The sequence below is a fragment of the Artibeus jamaicensis genome, unplaced genomic scaffold (assembly GCF_021234435.1).
Source record: "Artibeus jamaicensis isolate MK-2021 breed Jamaican fruit bat unplaced genomic scaffold, CSHL_Jam_final contig_797, whole genome shotgun sequence".
Lineage (NCBI taxonomy): Eukaryota > Metazoa > Chordata > Mammalia > Chiroptera > Phyllostomidae > Artibeus > Artibeus jamaicensis.
The window spans coordinates 5,555,055-5,571,692 of NW_026521977.1; the positions used below are offsets into that span (position 1 = coordinate 5,555,055).

Here is a 16,638-nt window from a genome sequence, read left to right on the forward strand (position 1 = left end):
AGAGCAGTCTATTCCAGAGATATCGATTGGCTTTCAACGCTTCCACGCCCACAGAGCTCTCCACCACTCAAAAGTGGGCGGGGCCTCAGGAGGAGGTGGAACTGAGATTGGCGGGAAACCTTGGCAAGAAATGCTTGTGGTCGCTTAGAGCTGCCTGGCAGTCACTACCAAGTTAACGCTGCTTACATCCTCGTGATTTACCTGTGAGTTGCTGACACTCTCCAGTTTCTCACTGGCCCTGCCGGATGCACCTGAAATCGCTTCAGACGACAGCTTCGACTCGGAGTGATCGAATATGCAACTAAACCTCTCATAAAGTATCCACAGAAATTTGGGGTGTTGTGTGACTGCGAGAAGAACAAGACTACCACAAGAAAGGCCACAAAATAACGGTATGTGTGTCAACCATACTGTTATTGTGTGTCTGTCAATCAATAAGAGTTTGTGTGTCAACCATACTCTTACTCAAGTATGTTGTTTGTGAACACGGTTTTATTTCCATTTTGGAATCCAAAAGGAGAACTCACCTTTCAAGGCTCTGTTGTCATTGATCACTCTTGGTCATTATCATTGGTTTCCTCCCACCAGACTTTGAACTCTTTGAGGGCATTGATGTCTTTGGTGTCCTCAAAACCAAGCATGGTGCCTGGCAGATTAGGCCACTGAGAAAAAAATGGACATTTTCTTTCAAAATATGTATTCCCTTCACATCTTTTAGCAAGTCCCCAGGTTTAAAAAAACAGTTTAGGACAGCTCTGCAAACAGCTGCCAACCTGACGTCTACCGACTGCCAACTATGACTTTTTAGCGAAGAAAGGATGAATGTCTAGGCTCAGGTAAGAATTGAAAGGGTCCTTAAGGATTTGAGATTTGCAGATAAAGTAACACTCATATTACGTGATTTACTCAAATTCAGGACTATTTAGTATCACCCTTTCACTTATACACTTTGGCCATTTTCTATATTAAATATTTTCTAGGCTCCCTAGTATTCCACCTTATAAACATATATTTTATTTATCCAAGTCCCTACTGTTTAATATTTAGGCACCGCCCTTCTCCCAAGCAACTCATTTATGAGCTGTTTGATATATATTTTTTCGTGTACACTTGCGTTCCGGTCTTTAGAATAAATTCATAAAAATATCCCTGGCTGATGTGGCTCAGTGGACTGAGCACTGGCCTGTGAACCCGGGGGTGGCTAGTTCCATTTCCAGTCAGGGCACATGCCTGAGTTGTGGGCCAGCTCCCCAGTAGGGGGCGCCAGAGAGGCGACCACACATTGATGTTTCTCTCCCTCTCTTCCTCTCTCTAAAAATAAATTAAAATCTTTTTTTAAAGTTGAAAGAAAAGAAAACAAAGTCCTTTGGAACTCTCTCTTCCCTTCTCCTCTTTAAAAACACATAGATAAAATCTTTTTTTAAAATTCATAAAAATAGAATTGAAGGATTAAATGAAATGGATATTTCTAAGGCTTTTGATAAGAAGTGCTAGGTTGCCCTCCAGAAATGTTCACCAATGTATACTCTGAACAGTAGTATATGGGTGCCCTCCTCCTGAAATTCAATACTAGTTGTCATTTTTAAAAATCACTGTTAGTGAATTAAATTTACAGATTTAAATGAATGGATTGTTCTCTTTTGTTTCTTCAGCACCTAGCACAATGCCTAGCACATACTTAGTGCTTAATAAATATTATTGAATGAATACTACACTTAAAAAGTTATGGCCATCTTTTCATATCCATAAGTAATGATCTATATGGTTTTCAACAGTTTCATAGTATTCCATTAAGTGGAAATACAATAGTTTTGTTAATTATGGGTGGCAATTAGATTATTTCCAAGTTTCTGCTATTACAAAAATACTACAATGAATATTCTTGTCAATATATTGCATGGTACCAAAGACCATGTCCAAAACTGTGTTTCCAGTATTCTTCTAGTAGAAATCTTTAAATTTAGAAATATTTATGGTGAAATTGTAGAATTGCTTGTACTTTGATGTCACCATGCTAGATAATCTTGTTACCCGTATGCATCTACTTCACCCTTTACGGATTACAGCAACAAGTATCCTTCCTCTCTGGCTTCTGGTTGAACTCTGCTGATGTATGGTTGTAGCAGGAGATCGAGGGCAATAGGGGACAGAATATTTATTACTCTTTCTCCCTCCATGTTGGTGCTGGGTTGGCAGTGGTACTGCATTATCTCTTTCTGTTTCCCTGCCCACGTTCTGATGATACTCCCTTCAGTTACCCTTTTGAGTGTGCCATCTGTTTCTTGCTGGTATCCTGATGGATACAGTAATATCTTAAATTTCACAGGGTACAGGAGATGTACACTACTTATTTTTAATGTGAGAGAAACATGTTATCTTTTCTTGAAGCTTAGAGTATATTATACTCCTAGAAACAGTATCAGTAGGTCTAAAACATCTGGAAAGTAGAACCTAAGATTATGATGTATGCCCTTCCCTGTTTTCTACCTGCTCAGATATAGGAGTAAAAGAAAAAAAGTCAGTTTGCAGTTGGTTGTATAATATTTACAATTATAAAGAGAATACACATTTATTTAAATTTTTTCAAGTGCATAGTATGAAGAATAATCCCCTGTCATCTGCTAGATAGAGAAAATCACGGTTAAAATTTTTAGTGATTTTTTTCTACAACAATATCTGTCTAAAGAATCGAGAAAAATTGTCCTGAGAATATATTTTCCAATATTTATAATATGTAATACACTGTGTGTGCATTCATATTATGTGTGAGACGCTTATTCTGTAGAAAGAAATACTGCATTTCTTGCCACCAATTTGGATCTAACACCTGCCATGCTGGTGGAAATTCAGTCTCGGTTATTATTGAGAATTTCCTCTTCATCTACAGTTGTACAAAGTTTCTAGAGCAATAATTATTGTGGAAATACCTGGAATAACCTCAAATTATTTGGTTGTCTCTACACATCGATTTACTGCTAAATTTCCTCTATGCCATCTTCAGGTCTGATGACTCCAATATTCCTTTACCATCCTTGGAACTCAAGAATCTGGAATCAAGTGAGTGAATCTTGCAGGCCCTACACCCAGGTGCAGCCTTCCTCTTTGAGGTTGTGCCACCATCCTCGGCTCTGTCACAGGCACAGGAGTCTTGGCTATGCACTCAACCAACAGGCTACAGACTTCTAAATCTTGCAGGATCTCTCTTGTACCTCACCCTCAAAGGTTCTCCTTTCTTTTTTCCCTTTTCTCATTTCAAAAGACAGGGAGAGCTTGTGTTGTTTCTAAGAGGATTTTGATTTTTGCCTTATAAAAATCTGAGGTCCAGATACCTGCTTGAATAGGGGCAAGAGGCAGGGTGTAGGCAAACACATAGAATTAATATCTCAACAAAATAAACTGCCACAAAAATTTGTGTCAACTTATATATGCTTATTTTTAACATGCTTTTTAATTTAAACATTATAGCATAAACATTTCTTCATGTTGCATGCTTTTAAATGTCACAGCATAACAGTAAGGTATTCTATCACATGAGTGTAACATCATTTATTTCACTAACATTTGATAGCCTTTAGATAGCTCACTCTAAAGCTGGCCTTGTCTATATCCATGCCCAACTTATTATTATTTTTACTAGTTATTCAAAAGCTAATATTCTCTGATAGTAACAGCTAAAGCTTGGAATAGAGCAGATTGGAATTAATAGGCCTAATTTGGAAGAGTAACAATTTAGAGTTGTATCTAAACCATGTGATATAATTTTCTCCCTCAGTGTGTATGGCCAAAAGAGAGGCCTGTACAAAAGCCATTGGCATACTTAAGTTGTTTAGAAATATTTTTCTAGAAGTTAAGCAATTATTACAGAATGTCATCTAGATAGTTGAGTAACAATGAATATTACATGTCCATGGGAAATTTTTGACCTTGGCTCTTACTAGAATTTGTTTTTATTTAGTTTTTAACCACCTGCCCCACCCCCACCCCAATCCACCCCTGGCTGGGTAGCTCAGTTGTTTAGAATGTTGTCCCAGTTCGCAAAGGTGCGGGTTTGATATCTGATCAGGGCACATACAAGAATCAATCAATGAATGCATAAATAAGTGGGACAACAAATTCATGTTTCTTTCTCAATCTTAAATCAGTCAATTAAAAAAAAAACATTTAAAAAATCCAGAAGTAACTAACAGTAGTCTTTAAATTACGGAAGCAATGCTTCTTTTCTGGCCTGTTCTTTCTACAAAATTCCCTTATTGATCAACTTTGCAACTACTGCATAAGAATGAGGATGTACCCTGGGCCAACTCATGCTTCGGAGAGTGAAAGCCATTAAAACCCCAGGAGGGCAAATATCTCTTCTGTTGGTGCACAAGTGGAACTTTCATATAAGAGCCACTTTGAAGAGTCCAGGCAACCACCTTCAACTCAGAGCCGCCAGTATATGCATAGAAGGGAATCATGAAGAGGATAGGCTTTGGAGTCAGATAATTCTCATTGATTTAACAATATTTATTAATCACCTTACCATATGCCAAGCATTATTACTAAATCCTGAGAATGCCTCAGTTAACAAAACAGGCAAAAATTCCCAAAGAAGATTATTATGGGATAAAATCAGGAAAGGGGGTGGGGGTTGCAGATAATATAAGGCCTTTAGGCCACTGCAAGAACTTTGAGTGAAATAGCCACTAGAGGGTTTTGAAAAGAGAAATGCCATGATCAATATTTTTAAATGATTATTTTTTAAGTACTAAGCTAGATTAAAAAAAAGATTTTATTTATTTATCTTTAGAGGGGGAAGGGAAGGAGAGAGGGAGAGGAATATCAATGTATGGTTGCCTCTCATGCATTCTCTGCTGGGAACTGGCCTGTAACCCAGGCATGTGCCCTAACTGGGAATCGAACTGACAACCTTTCAATCCACTCAGTCCACACCAGCACACCAGCACTCAGTCCACTGAGCCACACCCGCCAGGGCTAAATGATTATTTTGACCCTTGTGTTGAGAACAGACTGTTTGGAGCTGGGCATGCTAACAAGATCAAGGCAATTCTAGTAATCCAAGTGAGGGATGGCAGTGGCTTAGACCAGAGTTACAATGGTGAGAGGGTAGAACGTAGTTAGATTCTAGATATATTTTGAAGGCAGAGCCAACAGTACCTTGCTAATGTGGCATATAGGAAAAAGAGGTTTCAAAATGACTAAGGTTTTAGGTCTGAGCATGCTGAAGAATGGAGTTGCAATGAACTGTGACGAAGAAGAGATAAGAGCAGATTTGGGGGAAAAGATAAATATGGTTTTGTATATTTCGTGTTTGGGATGTCTATTACACATCCTAATGGAGACATGGAATAGTTGGTTGGCATATGATTTGGAGTTCAGTGGAGAGGTTCACTCTGGAAACCCCAAACTGAAGGCCATCATAGTAGAGAAGTTATTTAGAGCATAGGTCTAGAGTGGGAGTAGATAGAAAAAGAGTTCCAAGAATTGACCTCTGAGGACTTCAATGTTAAGACAACTGGCTTTGTATTTAAGCTTAGTTACTTGGGAGCTCTGAGACCTTTGATAACTGATTTCACCTCTCTGAACCTTGTTTGGTTGTTGCTTAAATCTATATATAAAGTAGAGAGAATATTGGCTAATATCTTTTATGATTGTTGCAATGACTAAGTGAATTTCTCACTTAAAGTGCTTAGCACACTGGCTGGCACATGGTAAATACTCAATATTTATTAGCTATTATTATTGTCATTATTATTTTAAAACCAGTATTTGTCTCGAAAAATGTTGCTCACTGACTTAGTAATAATATACTCATACAATTAATACAGTAATGATGCCTATTATTTAACTAGATAAAAAGTAGCAAACTAGAAGTATACAATGAGCCCACTCTTCCGGCCATTCGGTATCTTAAGTTACATTTTCAGCCTAGAACCTTCTTTTTCAACTTGTTAACTTTTGGAGTCTAAATATTTAATTTTGCTTTAGTCTCTGGAAAATTTTAATTTTTATTTGTGAAATTAATTTTTATTTAGCTGCCAAGAAATAAATTTTTATTTTTATTTGTGAAATAAATTTTTATTTAGCTGCCAAGATCTATGAAACACAATAATAGAGAACTATTTTTTTTTAAAGCATTGGCATTCAGCATGGCTGACTATTAACAAAAATAAAAACATGGTTGGTGAAGTTAGAAATAAAGATGCTCTTCTTTAACATATTTGAATAATCATTTGGTCTGGAAATTATTTCATTTTTTTATAAAAAGATGTCTTCTGATTTTCAAAATAAACAACATTTTTTGTCCTAGCAAAATAAAATGTATTCGATCTCATTTTTATAGAAATCCACCCTGAGATTATTTGAGTAACCGCTTTCTGTATTAAAAACATGCATTTTTTCCTTTCCTAAGCCAAAACCAGCATTTTTTTAGTGTCAAGATGGCTTCAGAATTTCTCTTCCTTTGGCTTATTGCTTAGGTGGCAAGGGTAACAACCATAGAGAAACAAAAGAACAGATACTTTCTGATGGAAAGAGTATCTTATAAATAAGTCAAAATTTGTCATTTGTTGTATTTTTTTTCTTTTCTCATTACAAGAGAAAAAACTCAATTCCTAGTATACCAGTAGGCTAATAATTCTTTAGATATTGGTCATAATAAAAGTAATGTAACCTTTAAAACCAATGTTTTCTAGAATCGAAGTCAAGTTAAGTATGCAATTCCCTTGTCTACTGCTAGGTGGCAATTAATGACTTGGAGAGAAAAAAATAAGTCCACTCTCCCCCACCACCCGCCCCATCTTCCCCACCCAGAAAGATACGTGCATTTTCTCTTCCTTAAGGTAAGAATTCTCTTAAGGATAATATTCTCTTTCCTACTTTGTTTTGCTTGAGTGAATTTACATTCACCTTTTCCTTTCATTGTTAAGAATAACACATACAAATCCAACACAGGCTGCTATAGCTAGAGAAGAACAGATCGTATCTTCTAAAGAGGGTGGTTTCCACAGGGTATGTTCATGAGTGATATAGAGTAGGAAGTTGCTATAATTTCCCTGCAGGTTTTCTTTTCAATTTTAGTAAAGAAAAATTTCCTGTGAAAGGAATTACAACTGGCCCACTTAAACATTATGCCAAATGTAATATAATTCAATGTAAAACAAAAATGAAGAAAGTACTTTTAAGGACATAAAAGCAATTCAGTTTCAAAGCGATGAAATTGCTCTTTCAAATAAACTATAGGAAAAACCATAATTCTTCGCAAGGGTCACAGAGTGGCACAATATAAAGAACATTTGTTTTCAGACAACATATCCAGATACATCTATTCCTGGCAAAATTATTTAAATACTACACAGTTTCTTATGTATTTATAAGTCTAGTGAATCTGGTCTTTATCCTTTTAAAACATATGTTGAATTGCGTACATTGGTTTTTGTGACCTTCTTTACCAAAAGAATGCATGTAATGAGTATTTGTTTCATGTAAAGTTGAAAATACCAGAATCCCTGTTCAAAGAAGACTCTCAGTTTGGGTCTTAAACCAAAAAGACTCTCCCCAGACTGAACTTAATGAAGCCTAACACCAAAAAGAAAAGCTGTTTCTGGCATTCTAGGCCTTCCCTGCATCCAGATGGCCGGTCTGTAGCCCAGCCAGAACCAAACCCTTCCTGCTGCCTTTCAAGCTGGCCTTGGATGACAGCCCCACACTACACCAGCTTCCATACCCCCTTAACTCTTCAGCATCCAAGATTTTTAAGAAGACATGGGGACTTCCAATGTGAATTTGGTTGAAAGCGTAAATCAAGTTTTAAGCTTCGAGTGTAGTTTATAAAATATTTATCCACCTCACCTCTCCCCTCCCCTCCCATAGGCTTCCTCTCAAAGTAGCTCAGTCAGCCAATTGGCATCAGAGGAGCACCGTTTGGAAGGGAGTGTGTGTGGGCAGCTTGCAGGTGAGGACAGGGCTGCCAAGGCAGACCATGCGGTTTGTCCTGTGCCTACACCCAATATCTGACTTGTGCCTTTCCAGGGCATTTGTATACACACAGCAGAACTGCTGTTTAGGGTGTGGGTATTTCAAAAAGTATTTTTTAAAATAACTCATTGACAAGATTTCAGTTCAGCAAAAGAGAATGTATATAGGAGATACAAAATGACCATGCATGGAATTAAGCAGAACTTCACTGAAGTATTTGTGCCAGAAAAACAAATGTACTCTGTTTTAAAAGTGCCGTTGGAAATCTTACTAGTGGCAGCCATTGTTTTCATCTTGGGTTTTCAAAGGTTTGTTTGTATGTGCAAGTTTCACCGGAAGGTAATACACAAAGTAAGCTCTGCACTTGAAGGCAAAATTTCCCTATAATTTTGCTTTTCTTCACTGAGAGAGATGTTACTGCCTGATTTGCAAGGGTGCTTCTCAGTTGGCCAGAATAGATATTTTTCAGATGAAACCCTATGACTCTCTGTCACTTTCTTTCTTATTTTTGAATCTCATTTCTTAGTTCTGTGCTCACTGTTATTTTTAATTATTATTATTATGCCTGTTGCCAAGCTTTTCCACTTTCCACAGGGTTGATTAGAGACCTGAGAAATCCAAGCCAACATAAAGTCCTGGTTTCCAGATCAGACTACATGAAGAAAGTAAAAAAAGAGTGCGAAAGTGCTAGCTTTTACAGAGCCCTTAAGTAAAATAAAAAATAAATAAAAAGGAACCTAGAGCTGGAGAGACTGGAGCTTGAAAACAGTTGACCCATGGAAGGAAGAACAAAAGGATAAAAAATCATATAGCACTGATATGAAACGAAAGTATTTTAAAAAGAGAATAAAAGTAAATCTGATATGTCTATTGATTTGCAGTGTTTAGCCTGGAGTGTTGGATAGTTACTCCAAGCAGCAGAAACTCTTTTAGCAGCGACATAAAAAGGGCCCTCTGGCGCCAGCTTCTCATTTGTGGCTCCAGAACTGAAACCCTTCCCTTGACTCTCCACCTGCCTAGCTCTGTTCAGATCTTCACTCCTCTGGTTTCAGCTTCACCACTTGCTTCTCTGCATTTGCCTGACCCGCAAATGCACAAGGTTGTCTTCTGTGCCGTGACTTTTTCTCCTTGCAGTCGGTCTGGTGAAAATTGGGACCTTTCATCCAGCTGTGTTGTCTCAGGCCACCTTGGCTGACAATCCTCCCAGTTGGACCCAGTCCTCAGGATTTTTTTCTTTTGTGAAAAACACACAGCTCAATACACATTTCCAGAAAATAAGGCTGAGATCACCTAAATGCAGAAACAGTATAAAGGTCTATCATTTCTGGACATAAATGTCTCTTTTTCAGTTTTATACATTATATTACTTTTAACTTTTTACCTTACTAGTATCACCATATTATTAATATTACCTTACTAATAACTGGCATCTGATGGATTACAACTGGATTTGCACAGAATAACAAAATACTACTTCTGCCAGAAAGTAAATGCAAGAAAAAAATTAATGAAAGCAAGAAAGGAACTAACACATGGAGTTAGACATCAACTTTTCCTCTTAGAGAATCTGAAGAAAAGCTCAATTGAAGAGGAAGATTGTTTTAGAATAAATCATCTTATGTGGGTTTAATACACTTTTTAAAAAATGTGCATTTTTATTTTAGGGAAAAGAATTTTACTTCCCTTTTCATTTTGAGGAGGGGGCAAAAAACTTGGGAGCACCATAACCATGTTTTAGTGTAAAAAGGAAATTGCTGACGTGAGAAATGTTATGAACTTATGAAAAACAGTAATTTTCTCTCCAAATTAGAATGTTGTATATTTCTCTACCTTTCCCTATCACCATGAGAATATATATATATATATATATATATATATATATATATATATATATATATAAGGGCATTCTTGCATAAAACCCTTTGGCCAGATTTCACAACTCTCATCTTATGTTAATAAGATGTCTTTACTTAGTTTTAGTCTTTCTGAATAAGCCTGTAAGTTTCTGATACAGCAAATACCAGTTTGGTCTTCACTCTCCTCTGTCCCTTGACCCTCTGCTGAAACCTCGCTTGATCTATTCACGTAAAAAGGTGAAATTAGGCATGTAGAAACTATTTCCACAAAGCGTTTTGTCTTTATGCAGGGTCACACAGAACTGTGGGGAGTTCCTCTTAGGCCCAGGAAGAAGAGAGATTGGCTGCCATCCAGTTCGGCTGGCTCAAGAGAAATTCAGCTTCCTTGTGCCCACAGACAGCCCCTTCCATGCTGACCTTTGACTAACTGGCAGGGCACTTGAGTTCTGACCCTTCTTCCCCTCTTTCCATAATCTTCTTCTCCACACTGTGAGGGGAAAAGCCTAAGAAAAGATGCTAGGGAGAAGAAAAGTGGAAGTCCTGACTTTTGAACCCATAAATATTTTCCCCCATTGATAAGGGAGTAGACTTTTCATCGAAAAGAATGCTAACACATGGCATGCAAAAATTGCAAAACGTGGAGGATTTAGCTTGGTCTTTGCATCAGAGTAGGTACCTTACAAACCTTAGGAGACTATTCTACAGTCTTTTTAAAACTCTATATTTAATGGAATTTTTTGCAAACGTTTTTACTTTCTTTTTATAATTATTATTCTCAGTACTTCCACTGTGTGGAAGTAGGTTCCAGGAAAAAATTAAAATGCATACAATGGTGAAATCTTATAGAATTTGATGTTAAAGCCTTTAAAATGCAATTGATTTACCTCATAATCCTTTAATTTTGAAAGAGACCCAGCCAGTACACTTTAAAACCCTTCATTCCACATTTATAACTTAAAAAAGTAAATAATATGAAATAACAATTGTAAAAAGTACCTTTTAAATTATAAAAGTAAAGATTTTATTGTATTTTCCTGATTTTTTCCTCTTTGATGACTTTAGTGATAGCTTTCTCCTCCCACTAACTTTGAACAAACAATCTCTTCTCTTTTGGGGCGTCTGTCACTCTTTCATCTAGCCCACTCTATTTGCCTTCCAAAAGCTGGCATTCAGCTGAAACCAGAAAAAAATCTTTTTCCAGTTTGTTAGCAACTTGTTGAAGGCAATTGACTGCTTTTCAATAGAAAACATTTCCTTCCCCTGTTGCGTCACTTCACACAACCCCCTGAACACGCCCCAGACCTCTGGCTGAGCCCCCTCCCCTGATTGCCAGACAGTGGCTTCCTTAAAACAAAACAAAAACTTAGAAGCAGCTTGTGTCACAGACATGCGGCATTTTTTTCATAACAGAGTCATTGCTGTCTACTCATAATGTCTGAACACTAATGAGCCCCACAGAATGGGAAGGGACTTCCCAATTCAGTTCTACCCACAAATTTTACAGGGGAGAAGACTGAGGCCCAGAAAAATAAGGGTATGTAGTCCAATTGATGGAGGACTCAAGAGCTGGAAAATTTTAGTTGAAGGTGAATAGTTAAAAGCCTAGTAATGCTTATGTTAAAGCTTTTGTTTCAGAAACTACATAAGGCCCATCCTGGCTCCTGGAAGAGACAGCCTGGCTCCTGGGAGAGACAGCCAACCTCCTGGGACACAGCTAAAGGTCACTGCCTGGAGACAAGTGGAGGCATCCGGGCCATTGTGTTCCAGGGAGAGACAGATGACCACCTGACCCTAGGAACAGCTAACTGCCCAGGGCGAGAAGGCTGCAGTCTTCTTTCATCTGAAATTTTCCCTGAGCTTCAAAACCCTTAACCACACCTTGTTTATTCCCTGTTATAAAAATGCTGGCTTGGAAAGAAAAAGTAAGATGGTCTGTTGGGGTATGATGAACTCACCATCTTCTCAGATTGCTGGCCATCTGAATAAAGTGCCCATAAAGATCCAATCCATGTTTCTGCATATTGGGTTTGGCACGTGACAGGCAGCACGAACGCCAGTGTCTTTTCTGGTTTCACAATTTCTACAACAAAGTTTTCTTTTTCTCTACCATGGACTACCTTGACAGTCTGATGAAGCCTATGGATTCCCTGTCAGAATAATGTTTTTAAGAGCATAAAATAAATTACATGAATTTGGGCACTTTTCCTTATACTATATACAGAAATTAACTCAAATTGACCAATAATCTAAATGTAAGAGCTAAACCTATACAATTCTTAGAAGAAAACATGAGTGAATATTCATGCCTATAGATTAGACAATGGTTTCTTTTGCCTTTTTAAAAACAGCTTTACTGAGCCGGCCAGTTAGCTCAGTTGGTTAGAGCGTGGTGCTAAAAACAGCTTTACTGAACTACAGTTCACATACCATAAACTTCTTTCATTTAAAATTTATACAATTCAATGGATTTTAGTATATTTACAGGGTTGTCTAACCATCACCATGATCTTATTTTAGAATCTGATTTTTTTTTGTATTTTTAAACAATAAGGAGGATTTATTGGTTCATGTACAGAGATGATCAAAGAATGATTCTAAGGTCTGGATTTTTCTGTCCTTCTGCCATTTTGGTGTTAAAAAACAGCTTTACTGAAACTAATTTACATATAATTCACTTATTTGAAGTGTACAATTCAATAGTTTTTATATGTTCACAGAATTGTGTAACCTTCTCCTAGGCAGCAGTTTCTTAGGTATGCCATCCAAAGCACAAGCCACAAAGAAAAAATACTGTTCTACATCAAAATAAAAAACTCCTGTGCTGCAATTTATATTATCATTAATGGAAAGTTAACCCACAGAATGGGGGAAATATTTGCAAATCATATATATCTGATAAGGAGCTTATATCCAGAATATATGAAAAATTATTACATAATTAATTTTTTTAATTAATTAAGAGATGAACAACCCCACTAAAGAATGGGCAAAGGTGTTGAATGGACATTTCTCCAGAGAAGATACATGAATGGCCCATAACAACATAAAAAAATACTCAACATCATTAGCCATTAGAGGAATGCAAATCAAAACCGCAATGAGATATCACTACATACCCAAGAAGATAACTATAATAAAAAAAAAGACATGTAGTAAGGCAGAACATTGAGGAATTGGAATCCTCAAACACTGCTGGTAGTAATACAAAGTGATGCAACAAGTTTGGAAAACAGTCTGGCATTTCTTCAGAGGTTAAACATGGAGTTACCATATGACCCAGCAATTATATTAGGTATAAACTGGTTAGAAATGAAACATACATCCACACACAAACTTGTATGGGAATGTTCATAGCAGCATTATTCCAATAGCTGAAAAATGAAAGCAACTTAAATGTCCATCAGCATGAATAAATAAAATATGGTATATTCATGATATGTACATGGTATATATGGTATGTACAATGGAATATTATTTGGCAATAAAAAGAAATGATGTTCTGATACATGGTAACGACTTGGATGAACCTCAGAAACTTTATGCTGAGTGGAAGAAGCCAGTCACGAAAGACCACATATGGTGTGATTCCATTTATATGAAAGGTCAGAATAGGCAAATCTTTTAAGACAGAAAGTAGATTAGTTTTTGTCTCAGGCTGGGTGCAGGGGGGAAGAGAGTAGGAAGTAACTGCTAATGAAACTGTTTTTGTGGTGATGAAAATGTCCTAAAATTAGATTGTACTGATGCTTGTAAAATTCTGTGAATATATTAAACCCATTAAATTGTGTACTTTAGATGGGTGAGTTTCATGTTTATATGAATTATATCTCAATAAAGATGTTTTTAAAATAAAATGCATAAGAGTCCAAAGGAAACCAATTTCAATGACATTCAGTTATCAGAATATTAAAAAACAAATACGTGATGTAATATGTATGTGCTTCTTTGTTAACATGTTAAATCATGAGATGTAGCAGCGAGTCTGCTACTGCCATAATTTTGAAATAGTAATTAGTGAATATGGTGTTTTAAGACATAAGCAACCAATGTAAAAGCAATAAGAAAATGTCTGATTTTTGTTGATGAAAACTCCTAAGTACTGCTAACACTCTGTTTTCTTGTCTGCATTAATAATTAAAGGACCGCATGGCCAACTTAAGCCTACAAAGAGGAGGAAGTGACAGATAGGGCAGAGGTTGGGGAGACCCTGAGGGAAATCCTCAATTTCAATTAAAGGTCAGTGAAAATAATGATGTAACTTTTTCCCTTCCAAATTCATGGACACCCTGAATTCTGTGTATAGACCCCCTGGGGGTCTATCAAGAGAGTAAGAAAGCTGGTTTAAAATTCACACTTTCCAACATAGTCCGGTTCTTGAATCCAACCCTTTTTCCTCTCTTATTCAAGGGGATTAGATAGAAAAGAAAAAATTTTATGTGAACTACTAGATTGAGTCAGTGTGAAAAAGAGAGGGACCCGAGATTTGCTTGTCTTGCAGTTTTTTTCAAAAAAGGATTTTGACGATGACCCACTTTCCTACGTGGTCCCTGTCCCAACCCATCACCACACCGGCTCATACAATGCCTAAGCACCACCACCATCGAATGATGCCACAATGTTTCTCCCTTTGAATAGAAGACGTTGATTAGAGAAATAATTGTTAAGAGCTCTAGTGAAAATGTGAATTTTGAAGTTTTCTTGGAATATTTTTAAGTGTTTACCTTTGCATGCCTGGCAAGACAGAAAAGCTGCCAACAGAGATTGAATCAGTTGGAAACAGGATGGGGTAACCGAGCTCAAACCACTGATTTTAGATTTTGTGGAAATTTAGCCACTTTTCAATTAAGGAGGGCTTACCAGGGCATGCTACCTATTTTTTTTTTTTAATTCTCACCTGAGGACATGCTTAGCTGATTTTAGGGAGAAGGGAAGGTAGGGAGAGAGACATCAATCATGTGCCACAGTGGGACTAAACCTGTAATTTAGGTATGTGCCCTGACTGGGAATTGAACCCGCATCCTTTCTGTTTATGGGATGCTGCTCTAACCAACTGAGCCACACCAACCAGGGCAGGGCATGCCATCTTTAGAGAGAGCTGCAGATACATGTGGTGGCTAAGAGGTGGACTGGAGGGAAGCAGAGGCAATCAAGTTATTCACCTCCTTTGTATTCAAATTATAGTAAATTGAGATGATTACAGTATGTACACACAAACAGAGTAAATAATTTTTTAAAACGAGAATAGAATATATGACATTTCTGCCATTGTTTGAAATCTGGGGCAAGGAGGTTTTTGGGTCCTGCACTGAACTGTGCCTTCCTTTCAAATCACTATCATATCATGTAATATGATACTGCCTGATAGAGCAGTAGAACCCGGACTGTGGTTTGGGGTTGGGCATTGAGACTGGTGGTCATGCCTCAGCAGGTGTGGCACAGTTTGTTGGGTGTCATCCCGCACACTGCAAGGTCGCTGGTTTGATTCCAGGTCAGGGCACATGCCTGGGTTGTCTGTTTGGTCCCAAGTCAGGACACAGAGGGAAGGCAGCCAGTTGATATATCTCTCTTACATTGATGTTTCTCATCCTTTCTTTCTCCCTCCCTTTCCCTTTCTCTACATATCAAAAATAAAAAAAAAATTTTTAAAGGCTGGTGGTCTCTGTAGTACTGGAACTTAAAAGGTTAGGCAAACCACAATTATATTTTCTGAATGAAAAAAAAAAGAACATGTTACGACTATGGGGTTTTATAGTTCTTTCTGTCCTCAAAAATTCTTTGGCCAATATACTTTGTATACCAAAACACTAAAGTCAAAAGTACAGAATATTTAAAGTTAACACTATCTTTAAAACCCAGGTTGAATGGCCATCATAAAGCTATCCCAGATTAAGAGAATTGGAGTAAAAACGTACAGAAACCGGGGAAGATCCAGATCAAGCTCAACAGCCAGGATTTCAAACCAAAGCAAGGTCAGAACCCAATAGTCAAGGTCCAAAGATTGAGGTACAACACTCAGAGCAAGGGTCAGGGCAAGCCACCAGTCAGAAACCAAGCAACAATGAGAGGTAACCAGATGCACTCAAAGATTCTGGAGGACCAAACAGACACCCCAGGGCAAAGCTCCAGTAACAGGAACCCTGTAGGCACTGATGGGGAGGGGCAAGTAGGTAAGACAGCTGACAAGGCTAGAAGATAACTGGGACAGCTCCAGCCTCAGGGGATTAGCTGATTCCTATAGATTTGAACTTAATCCCTACAAGGATAACCCGAATCTGTGAATGGGAGGAAGGGAGAGATGGGGCAGAGGTCGGGGAGTGGTGGAAAAGATGGAGGTGGAGCATCAGCTGCTTCTGATGGTCAAGATCCTGACGAATTATTCTATATAGACAGAGTTACATACAGATTATATTATTAGCAATAACAAAAATAGCTGATGTTTATACAGCACTTATGCTTACATAGCACTTCTTTTACTCTTAATGGTTTATAGTGATATATCATCATGGCTTTACTTTGCATTTCCCTAATGTTGAATATATATATATATATTTTGCCAAATTTTTTCTCTTTTTATTGATGTTCCGACACAGTTGTTCCCATTTTCCCATCACCACTTTTCCCTGCCCTGCCTATTGAATATATTTTTATTTGCCATCTATATATCATCTTTATAGAATTGTCTCTTTGTGTCTTTGGCCTATGTCCTAATTTAACCCTTTACATATGTTAGTTTATTTAATGTTTACAACAAGCCTAGTACTATTATTATGTTCATTAGGCAAAAGAGAAAACTGCGGCACAGAAA

At 37.4% G+C, this 16,638-nt stretch overlaps 1 long non-coding RNA gene across 1 annotated transcript; it reads left to right on the plus strand.

Moving 5' to 3' along the window:
* Positions 1-10: 10 nt before the first annotated feature.
* On the plus strand, positions 11-14,446 carry LOC119053089 (uncharacterized). Its single transcript, XR_005083236.2, has 3 exons — positions 11-392; positions 3,002-3,057; positions 11,469-14,446. It is a non-coding gene; the product is annotated as an uncharacterized LOC119053089 (long non-coding RNA).
* The last annotated feature ends 2,192 nt before the right edge of the window (positions 14,447-16,638 follow it).